Consider the following 14506-nt stretch of genomic DNA (forward strand, 5'->3'; position numbering starts at 1 on the left):
ACCTTAAAAATACCCAAAAGGAATTTCAGCATGTATGCAGTGAATAATGAAATAAATTTGGACATGCTCTGGAGATAGCCTGGCAAGCATAGGGGTTTTAGTTCAGTAGCAGCAAACTTGGAACAGAAATGCATTGCATGAGGCTTCCACAGGAATTCCTGATCAGCACAGATTTAAAGGAGTAAAAGAATTTCCAGTGGCTGCCTTCTTAAGTCCTTGATATTTTGGGTCAGATACTGAGAAGAAGGTAACATTCCATCCTAGAATGCCTGCCACATTGCAGGTCTGCACAGTCCCAGCACAGCCAACAGATTATTAAAGAGACATCCATCAAGTGATGCTGCAGCCAGAAGCACACCCTCTGTCATTAGGCAATTTCCCAGGTTATAAAATCTCTTCAGCTGGCAACATCTGCATCTGCATGCTGGCACAGCCTTCGGCGTGGGCAGGGCTGGGACCACCAGTTCCACCCCCTTGTCTCTGGCAGCCCCCAGCCACTCTCTGTGGGACAGCCCATCGGGCTGCTGCAGCATCTCCAGAGGTTTTGGCTCCCAAGCACAGCGGAAACCAAAGGAGACCATCTGTGTTTGTGATTCTTGAGAAACCTGACTGGCTTTGAAACCACTTTCTGTTAGCAAAAGCAAAGCAATAAAGAGTATTTCTAGGTCTGAGCAATGGATTATGGTGAGCTCCTCAAAACAAAACCCAAATTTGAAGTTTTCCAGGAAAGGAAATGGGTTTGATCTCAAATGGGAAACAAAAGTAAAATAAAAATGAAACAATATGAGTATTTTTATAACATAACATAACATAACATAACATAACATAACATAACATAACAAACATAACATAACATAACATAACATAACATAACATAACATAACATAACATAACAAACATAACATAACATTTTAAATTGTATACTTCTGTCAGGTGACCTTAGCTTTTTTTAAAGACACACAAAGGAAAGATCACAATAAAAAACACTTCTGGGGTAAAAATGAAAGCATTTTTGCGATGTCCAAACAATGCATTTCCCTTAATTTTCTCCAATAAAGTCAATATTTTGGTAAAACTGATACATTTCCATGCTTTCTCTATTCTTGATAATTTTAATGGAGAAAAAATTTCATTGGCAACTTTTATTTGGTTTAAAGAATGTGGATAAATGTTTTAAACCATATTCTAGAGCTGCAAATACAGCTGATCATTTCTCATTTTTGCCTATGATTCTGTGTGCATCCTTGTCCTTAAGATTTGTCAGCCAGACCATATCATGAAACAGATTATTCCTCTCTGTTTGTAAAAGTGCTGACACAACAGGATTCTGATCTGAACTGCCACCTCCAGTGTGAAATATGCTACTCTACTATTTTTATTTATGCTGACATTGGATGGTGTGCCTTGTATGTGCTAGTAGCCAAAAATGAAAGGATTTTCAGTATAGTGCAATCATACCACAAATAAAATACCCCATTCAAGATTATTTTCTTCAAAATAACCTTCTACTCAGAGTGTTATATTATTTCTATAAGCATTTCATCACACAATGTTGTCTCCAAGAAATTATTATTGATCAGAATTATCTTTTTCTTCTTATAGATTTGGTTCCGAAATCAGTAACAAATCAACTCACAAACCAATGAAAAGCAGGTTGTTCCAAGAAGGAATAACAGCACCCTGCTGCAGAGCAGATAAAATTACAATAGAGTTTGCAATTAAATCACATCAAAGTGCCTATTACACAATTACCAGTGTGACACACTGGGGTCCATAACATACCTAGGGATTAATCTAAAAAAGGGAAACAATGACAAAAAGGGAACAATGACATGGCTAAAGGTATCTGTAGAAGACTGAGACGAGTTCAGAAAAATAACAAAACCTCCTCCCCAGAACATCCCTGTCACTCTCCTTGATTCCCAATCCTACCTGAACTATAATTAATGATTCTAAGAATTCATGCACCCAGTAGCTAAGTAGCCTTTTACTACACAGTTTAGCTGTAATTTTTTACAACAGAAATGGAATATAGATTTAGCCATAGCAAATTAAAGTATACAGTAAGGATGCATTTGCACCACTTGCTATTTAAACACTTAAGACTAAAGTCAGACTTCTCACAGTTGTGAATATTTACAGACCATTCAGGAACCCAAGAAAGGTTCACTACTCATCTCAGTAATTTATTTTTTTATAAGTAGCTATGCAGCAAATTTTATTTCAAGTTCTTGTTCTCAAAATATCACTCTAGAGTTATATAGCAATAAATGTGTATTTCATATTCAATATACTGAATACGTGGTCACATAGTAAATTTGTAAAGTAATTAAATTTAATTGGTTTCTTCAAGAAATTCTGAAAGGCAAATTACATTAAATCAACACATGTATTGTATTGTTATGGGATATCCCTGAAACTGAATTTAAAATATTTATATTTTAAAATAAAAGAAGCAAAACCATTTTTATTGAGGGAAAAAATTCCACTGTCTTAATATAAATTCAGAAATTATTCCAGGAGATATTTTAAAAATAATCTTAGAAGTATTTGCTATTACCAGAATTATTATCTTCATGGTTCAATTATCTAGCCAATAACACACCTTCCTTTCAAATTAAAACAAACAAACAACAACAAACCAGGGAGGCTGGAGTCCCCTCCAGCTTCCACTCCCAAGGACACAGACTTTCCAGAGTCATCATGTTTTTCCTATCTCCCCCACACATCTACATGTAGACAAAAAGTGGGGATGATGGGGGAGGGAAAAGTAGCCTTTTCATGTAGGAAAAAAATTCTGTCAAAACTACATATTACTACTAATTTTTAATTGGTCTTGTATGAAGGACTTTCCATTAGATCCATCTAATTGCAAAGAATTTTTAAAGCACTTGCAACCATTCATCAGACACTTGGTGTTTATACAGTGTTTTATACTGTTTCTAAATGAGTAACTGAAACATCTAAAATAAAAAATAAAATAACATGCAATTTATTGGCAAATAGTGTAAGAATCTCCAGAAACAAAACACACAATTAGAAAATTATTTTAATATATTAAGGCTTCTTGTCATGTTTTTGAGTTACATAACTTTCCATCTCGTAAGAGGGACAATTTTAGAAGGACACTCAATACTATTTGCCTATAATACTCAAATACTCAATACTCAAAACTATTTGCCTAATTTTCACATGCATTTCACATCTATCACTGCATGCTTCTGTGGCCATAAGACCCCAATGGGCAGCATAGGTCTGTAAGAAAGGGAACTGAAGAGCATTTTATTAACCTTTTATCACAGTCATGTCACTGTGCAGCACTGTAAGTAAGATTGCTGATGAATCCTTTGTCTCATGTGGTCTCCTGGACATTTCTGTTCAGAGGGAGAAGTATTTTCCATCACTTCCTTGTTACTCTTAAGCAACATCTCCAAAGAGCTTGCTGATAAGCTTTCCAGAATTTCAGAAGCATCCTAAAGAGGTGCTGGGCTAAATTAGTTTCCTCATTTATGGGCAGCACATGACATGGGAGGTGGGTGAGGCTGCAGGGAGCATCCTGAGGACACACAAAGAGCCCATTGCTGCTGGACCCTTGGAGTTCCCCAGCAGCTGAAAGCACTGTGGGCTTTCCATGCTGCACAGCAGAGGCAGCACAAGTGCAGATGTCTGTCCTGGAATGGTTCTGGCTTAAAAGGCATTTCCAGCACTCGTATCTCACAGTCATGCAAAAATACAGGATTGTCAACATCTCTGAGTACCCTTAGTCTGGTGGAGACACCAAGCCCACACTGACTCAGACTGTATAAACTGCCCAAGAGCCAGGGCAGCTCTTCAAGGGTGCAAAGGAGCTTTTTCATCAGCATGATCCAAGTGCAGAGTGAGATGCTGAAGAAACAAAGTGATATATAAGCATCTGTAATGTGACGCATTCTGAAGCTTCTGCTGTGTCTCGGACAAAATTATAGTAAATGTATTACAATTTATAAGTTTCATGATCTTGAGCATACTGCACATCCTTTCAGTGCTGCATTATTATAATCCTTTTTCTCCTTAAGAACTATTTGCTAACTCATTATGATTAATCCACTGCATAGCATCTCTCAGCCTCAGGTAGTCCCAAACTGAGTGATTCTGGCAACAGCAAATTAATGGTGAGCAAAGCATCGGTGACGGCGCCTCCTTTTCCCCAAATACATCATTCTACACAACCATTAAGAATGAGAAAGCCCACACCAAAGACATCAATTTATGCTAAACTCTCACCCTATATTTAAAATAGTCGAGGAAAGGGCAAATACATTGTTCATTAAATACTGAACACTAAAAATTAGCAATATGCTTTAAGACCGTGCTATACATCATTGAAACAATGAAAACTTACATGAACAATTCCTCACTTGTAAAGCTGGAGTTCTCTTTCCATTAATAAAACCAAATCAAACAACTAACCAACTAACCAACAATAACAACAACAACAAAAAAGGGAGGGGAAAGTGAAATAAGCTTTTCTGTCTGGAAAAGATCACAGCATCTTCTAGGCTACAGCCTCATGACTTCAAGTCAAGTGACATAAAACAAGTAAAACATGAATTAATGTGTATCATCTGCCTAAAAAACTCCAATGCAGAAGCAAAGGAAAAAAAGAGCTTATTTATTTTACTCATTTATGCAAACATGGTATAGCTGAAATGACTGAGCTGTTTTTCTTACATCACTAAGCATAAACAAAGAATTGTTTCTTGTTTGAAATCTGTCTCAAACTGTGGTTAATCTTGTTTTCTAAATTTTGGAGTAGCACTGATAAAATATGAACTGAGAGTAATTAACTAAAGCAAGAAATGAAAAATGTAGCAAATACAAATTAATCTAAATAGCATGCTAAAAGACAGACCTTAGCAATTACATCTTCAAACCCTGTCACTATTCTCTGCAACTTAAGGAGGTTTACATGAAAGACTAGATACATATTCTGTTGCACAGATTTTTCTTACATGTTGGAAGTGGAAAGAAACAGAAAATCCCACAAAAGAAATCCCAGCCTTTTACCATTTTAGGGAAATTGCTTTTTGGAAGCTTTGCTGCTGCAGACTGAGGTTAACCACACTAATTTTTTACCACTGGAAAATGTCTTCCACTTGCAATTTACTCCGTGAGATTTGGCTTGCTTCTGACATTGTGTTGGAGTGGTTAGTACTGTTGGAGTTCTGTTTAATCTTGCCCTGCTGTTGAAAAAGTGTGTGCAGCCTGTCAACTTCCAGAAAACTCTAGGCTAAAACTTTAAGCAAAAGAGAAGAACTAGTAAGCTTTACTGTGTTGGAACAAAGAGATATAAGAAACTGGTTACTCTTATTTGAAAATTAATATGCTTGAGTAATCAAACATTGAAAAACCTTGATATGATTTTTGTTTGTTTTTTGTCTCTCAGTGTATCCTTCCATGCCAGTTTCCCAGGGCTAAGATGTGTCTTCAGACAAATCCCATTCTCTGGTTTTTGTTTTCCATTCTAACCTGGGGTGAAATGTTCCCTAACTTCTACCTCAATGAAAAGTCTTTATCAGTGTAAATGCAGCTTTGGGCACTGTGCTTCACTCAGTCCTGTTTCTTATGCTAATGAAGATTTATCTTCTTTATCCCACATTCAGGATGTTTTTGGAATATCTTAGCAAGATGAATGGGCATTATTGATCTGATTGCTTTGTTGATTACAAACACAGAAAAAAATGGAATAATCCAAACCACATTCATACAGATTTTACAGCAGGATCAGAAGACCTCTTTGTTTAGCCTGCCAGCAATGGAGAATGTGCTGCAACAAGGTTATATAAAAACTAATCATATTGGAATTTAATTATTCCAAATGTTTCCCTGTTGACTCAATTTATTTTTTTTAATATGACCTCTAGCTAAGTTTCTCAACTGCTGTCAAAACAGCCACAGTAGTGTGCTCTGCCAGCTACTAAGCAAAAAGCCCTCACCTCCCCACACTGCCTTGCTGCCTCCCCATGTCTGGATGGTCAGATTTCACTTGGAGATACAAGGCACTACCTGCTATCAGGTCTTTCCTGCTAAGGAGGAGACAGGCCAAACAGTTGTACTTCTTATCTTTCATTTACCCATTTATCTACCTTCATTTTCTTATCTCCTTGCATAAGCACAGAAGCATTTTATATGTCTTCAAAATAAATGGCCAGTGAGGAAATAAAGCCCCCATATTGTACTATGAAATTTCTTCTAAAATACGTCACTACTTACTGAAAAGATTAATTTTTTTCCCCTTAATGATGACAGCAGGATTTTAAAAACTAGTAAAAGACATGGAGGAGGATGGTGTGGAAGGACAAAGTAATTTAGAAATAGTGCATTGCCTGCTATTTGCTATTGTGATGTTTTTGGTCTCTATGAATGTAGATACTGCAAGATAAGTAACACAAGCATACAGAGTAAGTCTCTTGATACACAAGTTATGGGATTTTATCACAGCCTCAAAAAAGCCAAAGGAGAAAAAAAAAAGAAACCCTGAAGCTGAGAGTAGTATAATTAATTAACAAGGAACACAATGGAGGAACAGTTCCAGGGAAGTGCATGGAAAGGAAGGCAGACATCTGAGGAGAGTGATGCTCACCATTGCAAAAAACAAGGGAGAAGGCAGTTTAACAATAGAAGTATTTTGTTTTTAAACTTAATTCAATGAAGCAAGGGGTGGAAGGAAATGTGAATCCTCACAACCAACTAGGTATGTGCTTTAACAGATTCCTCCTGGAAGAAGCACAGTAAGAAAAAGCTTCTTTGGAGGCAGGTAGAGACTGGAGAAACAACCCAGCTTCACTCAGAGGAACTCAGCTTTAACAGACCAAGGTTTTTTATCACCATCCCATAATCTTGTCTGGTATAAGAATGGCCTCCATGGAAATGGGCACCTACAGTACAAACCTAACAACTGGTGGGGGCTCACAGTTCTACAGAGACTGCGGCCACAAACAGGTAAAGGTAAAAGTTTGGGACTTTTGCCAGCTGGGACTCTCATTTTCCTTATCCTGAGGTGAGGACTGGTTTGAAGATAGTTGAAGATTATCCCTAAGTGTGAACCTCTGCCCCATCTACAAGCAGAAATCAGCATGAGAAAGGTTTCTGACTCCTGGAACAGCCACAGCCATCACACCGTGGTGCTGCCAGAAGCCCTGCTTCTTCCATCCTGAGCATAATTTGTCTCTGGCTGTTTGTTTCCCCATCCCCAATCACAATTGCCTGAAGCAACAGAAGAGTTATGAAATAACTAGTATTAAAAAGTGGCAGACTGTTTTAAATTATACCACAGTGTACTTCACTGGTTATGCTATCTCCCTGCACAACACAGCGGGTTCCCACTTTTAACTATTAGAAGGATACTTTTTAAAATCAATTTGTAAAATTTACATGAGCTCTTTAAGAACCTTTGTGACACAAAAGTATGCTTCCAATTTAAAGCCCCCTTTTTTCTAATTCTAATGGCCAGTCTACACACTCTTTAATGAGTGTCACCAATCCCAACAGGGCTGTCTGAATAATATAAAACTAAACTAGATGTGTATGAAAAACCTCCTGTCCCATACACAAATTCTATCTAGAAGTTTCATATTTGTCTGTTTAATACTCAATCTGGATGTTTTACATGTCAGAATAACAAAAGACATTAACAAAATCACACCAGTTTTGCTGATTTGTTCCCCAAAATTTGCTTTAGAAGTCTTTCCATGTCATACACTCTAACTTCAATGTGACTTAACAAGTTGTTTATAGGGAGCAGCATGAAAACTGAAGACTGATTGTTTCCTTACTTATCTTCTTCTGTTTAGAGTTGAGATTATTTTCTTATTAGCATGATAAATGACTTAACATTTTTCACTTTATTCAATGATTATATAAGCCAGCTTCCTTTTATACAGACACAGAGTAAAAAAAAATTTTACAATAAATATATATGCGATTGAAACATGTATAACAAATAATTTGCAGTCAGAAATGGTCTTTTTGCCTGTTTTCTAATAGAAAACAAACTTATAAACATGCTTGAAATTGTTTAATAAACACTTTTTCTGAACAAATGTATGGAGATTCTGAAGAAAAACTGTCTATTAGCAATACCAACCTTTTTTCCATTATACATCCTCTTGCACTGTTCACTGAAAAGAGACTTATTTATATCTATCTTCTCTATAAAGATGCTCTTAATGATGATTAAAGATTTGAGGACATGAGAAAGAAAGCCAAGAATTTCCACAGAAGGTCCCAGAGGACAAAGTCCCAGCTGCATATCTTCTCCACCATTACAAATGGTATTGCTTCACCAGTGAGGTTCCCAACTTTTGGTGAAATTGATAATCTCAGCATTCCATTTGCTGGCAGCTTTTCAGTCTATATTTCTCATTGTCTCCCACTGTCCTAAACAGGTCCTCATATCCTTGTTTATGCCAGACACTTCCATTGTAATCACAGGACTCTAATCACTCCATAGCTCAACTGGAGAGCTCTTAAATTGTTCCAAGAGATCAACCCTTTGAGCTTTCTTGATTTCTTCTTTGACCTCATTCGTTTGCCAAAACTTTCAGGCCAAGACATGCCCAGCTAATAGCTTCCATTCAAAATCTGTCCTCAATGTTAGTAAAATATGCAGTTAATTTAGTTTTTGTCCTAAGAGCTGTGGATGAAAATTCCCTGAAACACAGAAGAGATTGCTTTCCTCTTTTTTGAGCTTTCACCGGTAATTACAGTGACGACCTTTGCAAAAAAAGTGGTAAACATATGCAGAAAGAAAAGCAGCCTTGTAACAAAGAGAAAGAAGAAAACAAATATTTAAAATAAAGAATGGGATCAAATTCTGCTCAAACATAAAAGATAACGGCAAAACTCTTGCAGCAGAATATTGTTCATTGCTACTTACTGAATTTAGGTCTTTCACTGACACAAGCAGTCCAGCATCAAAGCAAAGTTATCCCAACAGTCAAACAAGAAGACCTCTCAAAAATGTCTTTCTGGCTGATTAACAGATGGGTAAAAAAATAAATCAAGATCACAGACCAAATTAAACTAGGTAAAATACATTGTCTATACATACTTGTCTCTAGCAGCATATAAAATGGCAATTTTTCAGTATTTTTGTATTTGGGAAAAACAAAAGAATCATAGGAAACTAAGGCAAATTAAAAAATTAAAAACTGATCTAAGTTTATTTTTTTTATTATTACCAGTAGACATGTCATGTGCCAGGAAAAGGGCTCTGTTGTTTCTACAGTTTTAAACAAATTAACCACAGCTTTCCTAGCCAATAATGTATACTGCATGAACTCTAGATTAGAGACTAAAAGACATTACTTAAGAATATTCTTGATTGCTACTTGGGATTTAGAGCAGCCAAGTGCATGGAGATCCAATTTTACCCCAAGTAAGTCATCTTACTGTTATCCAAATATGAAGAGTGACAGAAACTGCAGTCACCCTTAATACTACAGACTCAAGTCATTGAGTCTGCAGCTCCTCATGAATATTCTCATGAAAATAAGATACACTTCATCTCCTCTGTGTTTCAGGAGACAGCTTCTTTCATTCCCTCCTGCAATGGGAGGTTGGGAGGCAAGCAAGAAACCAAGCACAGTTTTGATGTCAGTGTGAAGAACACTGAAAGTCCCAGTGCATGACTGTGATTTACAGCAGCTGAGAGTCCCTGAAAATGCAGGGCACCTGCAACAACTTATTTGGAACACCTATTGTGTTATAAACACACAGAAATAAATCTTGCTAGTATTTTCCTCTCAGTTACTGCTGCACTGACTTTAATCAGGCAGAAGCGGGGTTCATGCTGCCATTTGAACAAATGATGGACAGAAAAATCTAATTCCCATTTTGCTGCATGACCAGACCCCACAGCTGCACGGTGGTTTCTCAGACAGGCTCTCTGCTCTGCCACCCACACCCTTTGCTGGGTTTGCAGGGTTGCAGGTCTGCAAAAACAACTAGAAAACAACAACTAGACAAAAACACCACCGCAGCAATGCTGCCATGCCTGCAAGCCCACTGCTAACAAGTCACATCCAACCACTCAGCAAGATGCAGGATTAATGTGTCAGGTGAGAACCAAGGTACCAGCAGGAAAAATGGACAACATTTCTTTGGAAAATGTAAAAAAAAAAAACCACCAAAAAAACCCAAAACGTAAGACATGTTTTTCTTTTTTATTCTTCTAAGAGTGAGATCTAAACCTCTGTGTCTTTACTGAAGCAACAAAGAGACTCAGGTATATGCTCCTTATGACAACTTGAGACTGCTTAAGAAATGTTTATACGAAACCACAAGAGTAATGAAGCATGAGCAAGCTTCTTCAATTCAATCAAACCGGCAAGTTTACAAATTTCAGTAACACATTTCATGACACATTTATTGCAAGCTTACAGTAATGCCCATCTGCCCAGGAGCAGGAATGGAAAACTTAAGAGTTTGTAATGCTTCACTGAAATTTCACTTGCTGATTAAAAAATGAGAATCTCCAACTAGCAGTATGTCTACTTCAGGACATTGAACCTCTGAAAAACAAGACCTCCTATATAGACTTCCATATCTATAAATTCAGTCAGGAAAGACCCTCCGAAAAATACAATGTTCCACAAGCAATACAATTACTTCACCCTTTAAAATTATGGCAAACTAAAAATTGTTCATTAATTTAAAGACTGGAAAATGCCTATGTCTGGATGATGCTCTTAGGGTTTAATTTTAGATATTCCTGAGAGGGGCAGGGAGCTGAACCCCGTGGTTGTTATGCCACTCCCCTCTTCCCTCTTTCAAAGGACAAAAGGGGTACAGAGAAAGGTGGAGAGATTTGCATAAATCTGCTCAGCCACATCTGAGATTCAGCCTTGACATAAAACTGCACAAAGTGTCTTCACATGGACTGATCTCCTACCATCTGTAGGTTTGGGTAATTAATAGTCAGGGAATTGGTCTAACTAGTTTCAAATTAAATATTTTCAAAACTCATTGAGAATGAGTGAATAAGCCATGCTAATTAAATATTGAAGGAATAAGTGAAAATAAGCAGCAGGAGAGGCGTCTCTGTGCCCTACTCCCAGTGCACAGAGGATTTAAGGGCATTTACTAGAACTCATTATTTGGATCTGTGAGCTTCTGCTTGACCCCTAATTTTTCTTCAACATATTAAGGCTGTGTAAAATATCTATAAATGCAAGGCACAGCTTTGAAAATGAATTTATAAAGATTTTTAGAGAAAACAAACCAGTGAAGGCTTTGATAATATATCCAAAAGAAGAAAAAATACACTCAACAATAATAATGTACCATCTCAAAGCAATACAGAAAGACTCTATTACCAGCATGCAAAACATATAGTAGAAAAGCATTCCTGCAAAAACAGTATAGTAATTCTTCTCACGGATACCTGAATATATGCAACATTGCATTAGGCCACAAGTGTAGAGTGATGAAAAATGAATCAGGTGGGTAACCTGACAACAAACAGAGAAAAAGAGAGGATAAATACCTCAGTGAAAGTGGAATATGGAATAGAATTTTTTTTTTCTATAAATATTTATGGCAGCAGTGATGATCATGACTCTGCCTGGTGACCCAGCAAACAAAAAATAATTAGATTGTGGTATTTTTTGCCATCATGTGGAGGGAAATCCTGTGCAGGTGCTCAGCTCCCCGTTGTTTTTTGTCTCAGGCTTTGCACCACCAGCTCCCCACTCCAGGCTGCAGCCAGGGGAGAGGCTGGGGTGTGGGGGGTAAGCAGCTCTAAGTGCAGCCACCCCAGCTGGGCCAAGGGAGCACGCAGCTGCAGCTCACACCACATTTCTCTTCTTGGTGCCACACATTCTTGTCTCTCTCCTCTCACCCATCAAGGAATTTCTCAGACACTCAGGAACTGGTTATCTTAGGGACCTCAAATTAATCTGGCTAAGGTTCGTAATATCCCAAAGTATTAAAGGAAACTGAGTTCTTAATAAAGTAAGAGTTTTTTCTGAAAACCAACACAAACCACGTCACAGCTTCATAAAAACAGCTTTCAGTGTCCCTCCCTTGCTTCCAAAGACCACTGCTGCAGACCAAGTAGCATTGGTGTAATTTCATCACAGCTATCCCTCTGCCCAAACTAAAAACTGTTCTGTTCTGGACAAGAAAGGGGGCATGGTGACATCTGCTCATCCCCTAGGCGACATCTCCATGAATAGATCAGGGAGCTTCCCTTTATTACAGAGAAGTTGCATTAGAGGTCTCCTGCCCTTTAATCCAGGCCTTATTAAAGTCAGTGAGGATGCTGCCTTTAAAACCACTGCAAGCAGCACTTGCCACCTGTCTCACCATTCCCCTGCTGGGCATTGCAACAGTGCAGTCATTCCAGGAGACAGGCAGGCTGCACAGACACACACCCAGCACACACTGCCCCGTCTGGTTCCAGGTAGCTTGAAGGCTTTATTAGAAACCAACAAGGAAAGGTCTTCTAAGGAGGCAAAGAAAGAGGAAGAATATTTATCACATTATTTCCTTTCTCTCATGATAATTTCAGTTTTCAAAAAACTAAAACTTCAAATATGTGCCCAGTTCTCATTGATGTTCAAAGGAGCCAAAACCCAATAACTAGTACTCAGGCATTTTATTGCACAGAGGTTATTTAAAGAAAGGTGATATTTGACCCACAGTAGCTGAAAACACACAGGCAAGCAACAGAGATGCTATATTCCATTATCCAAGTCTCAGACAGTGGCCTGAGTGTTGAAAATACTGTTGCATAAAGAAGATGCATGTTGACATACAGTTTTCACAGAGGTTCAACTTAAACCCAATCTTGACTAGAATTCCTCCAGTTTTGTCCTTTGCAGATGACACACAACTCATATACCAAAAAGAAGAGCAATGTTTTGATTGTGCTTTTTGTTAACCAGCTTCACAAACATAGTGAGTCCAAAGCCTGTGTTGAATGTGGGTGTTTTCATCTGGCCCTGTGCTTTAGAATTACTTCATATCATTGAGATATTTTTCACTCTAACTTATGCCCTGATTGGTTGCAATCTGTTACTTATTAAAATTGCAGCTGATCATTAAAAATGTATTTGTGGCATTCCTCAGATTCTTTGGATTCAGCTGAAATAAAACCATCCCTGCAAGTGGTTTCACAGCATGATACCTGAACAGCAAGAGTATTTTCTACTATGTTCTTAAAACATTCACCTGTTTTCTGAAATTTACCACTCTCACAACAAAAAAACCAAACCCTGACTCAAAAACATCACAGACAAGAGTGGAAAGGGTGGTTAAAAGCTGAGCAGGGATGTTGGGAGATGCCAGAGGTAAACACTTCTCCACAAGGGTCATATGTTGGGATCTTTCAAATTTTGGACTACAGTAACTCCCTCAGGATTGTCTGAGAGCACAAACAAACCATCCTGATCAGAAATCTCCTGTCTCTCACATTCATCACAGCTACCTGAACTCCCAAATTTAGGGTTAATTTTCTGGCTGTGCTCCAGATTTTGCCATATCTGCATTTCAGCTGTGAAGCCTGATTCCAGGTGGGCACCACCATCCACCCAGCACCACGGACCTGGCTACACTGGTGGCCTCTACCCCGTAAGTGTAGCTTTTGGAGCAGGTTGGTGGTTTGTTTGGTTTTCAGGGTTTTTTTTTGTTTTGTGGGTTTTTTGGTTTTTGGGTTTTGTTGTTGTTGTTGTTGTTGTTATTTGGGGTTTTTTGTGTTTTTTTTAAAATAAATTGGCATAATTAGAGATAAAAAGGAAACCTGTAAGGGCTTGTACCACTCCAAAGCCAGGGATAATTGCAAAACACAAGTCTTACTTCATTACTGTCTATTTCACATTTTGCAACTTTAGCCACAGACAAATTGACCATGTTATATTTTGATTTTTCCTCTTATTTGCTTCTTAATTTTCTTATTTCTTTTTAAACAATGCATCAAATAAATTACAATCCTTTTCTTTGCAGGTTTTTGTTTACATTTTAATGCCTGTGAAATTAACTATGCAGAATCATAGAAGGTTTTGGCTTGACCTTTAAATGTCATATAAATCAACCCTTCTTGTGCTGAGTATGGACTCCTTCAACTACATCAGACCTCTGTCTAATCTGACCTTGAACGTTCCACAGAAGGGACATCTGACCACCTCTCTGAGCAGTCTGTTCCAGAGCTTCAGCACCTTGATTATAAAAGATATTTTCCTTACATCTAATCTGAATCTACCCTCTTCTAATTTAAAACCATTACTCCCTGTACTATCACTACAAGCCTTGCCAAAGAGCTTGTCCCCACCTTTCTCATAAAGTCCCTGAAGGTACTGAAAGACTGCAACAAGGTCCCTCTGGAGTCTTCTCCAGGCTGAACAGCTCCATCCCTCTCAGCATTTCCCCACAGGAGAGGTGCCCTGTCCTTCTCATCACCTTTATGACCCTCCTCTGGCCTCGCTCCAAAGGCTCAAATCTTTCCTGTGCTGAGGACCCCAGGGCT

The sequence above is a fragment of the Lonchura striata genome, chromosome 1 (genome assembly GCF_046129695.1).
Source record: "Lonchura striata isolate bLonStr1 chromosome 1, bLonStr1.mat, whole genome shotgun sequence".
Classification (NCBI taxonomy): domain Eukaryota; kingdom Metazoa; phylum Chordata; class Aves; order Passeriformes; family Estrildidae; genus Lonchura; species Lonchura striata.